This window comes from Myotis davidii, unplaced genomic scaffold (genome assembly GCF_000327345.1).
Source record: "Myotis davidii unplaced genomic scaffold, ASM32734v1 scaffold663, whole genome shotgun sequence".
Taxonomy (NCBI): Eukaryota; Metazoa; Chordata; class Mammalia; order Chiroptera; family Vespertilionidae; genus Myotis; species Myotis davidii.
Genome location: NW_006295816.1, coordinates 1806825 through 1807343, shown reverse-complemented (window position 1 = coordinate 1807343; position 519 = coordinate 1806825). Strand labels below are relative to the sequence as shown.

Here is a 519-nt window from a genome sequence, read left to right as displayed (position 1 = left end):
GGGCTGTTCCCATCCCCACTCACCTTTCAGCCAACGTTTGTCAAACACCCGTGGGCCCGGGAAATAGTGGACTCAGCTCTGGTTCCTGCCCGTGGGGGCGGGGCGGGGAGGTGGGGAGGCTCCACGGTTGCCCATGAATTGTGGCGCAGTGATCTGGCCCTGGTTCAGGGGACCTAGGGTCCAGTTTTGGGGACTCCAAGGGTGCTTCCTGCGCATTTGAGCTCGACCTCAAAGAATTTTCTGAGAAAGGGGGTGGGGGTGGGGGGGCAGGTTGGATCCAGCAGAAGGGGGCATCCCGCCCAGGGACCTGGGGGAGGGACAGTGCTGCTGGGCCAGCAGTGTCTCCTCTCTGACACCCCCCCCCCCCCCCCCCCCCCCCCCCCCCCCCCCCCCCGCCCCGCCGGCAGGCAGTGTCTTTGAGTTGGGATCTGTAAACACTGGTGCCTTCAAGGTCCTCTAGGAATCGGGTGATGTTTTCAGGAAAAGTGAGGGGGGAGATGGAGCATTATCATAACACTA

General features: G+C 62.8%; 1 protein-coding gene across 1 annotated transcript in view; it reads left to right on the top strand.

Annotated features, from left to right (window-relative positions):
* CDHR4 (cadherin related family member 4) overlaps positions 1 to 519 on the top strand; it is a 7723-nt gene that overhangs the window by 6486 nt on the left and 718 nt on the right. The gene's annotated exons all lie outside the window — the stretch shown is intronic.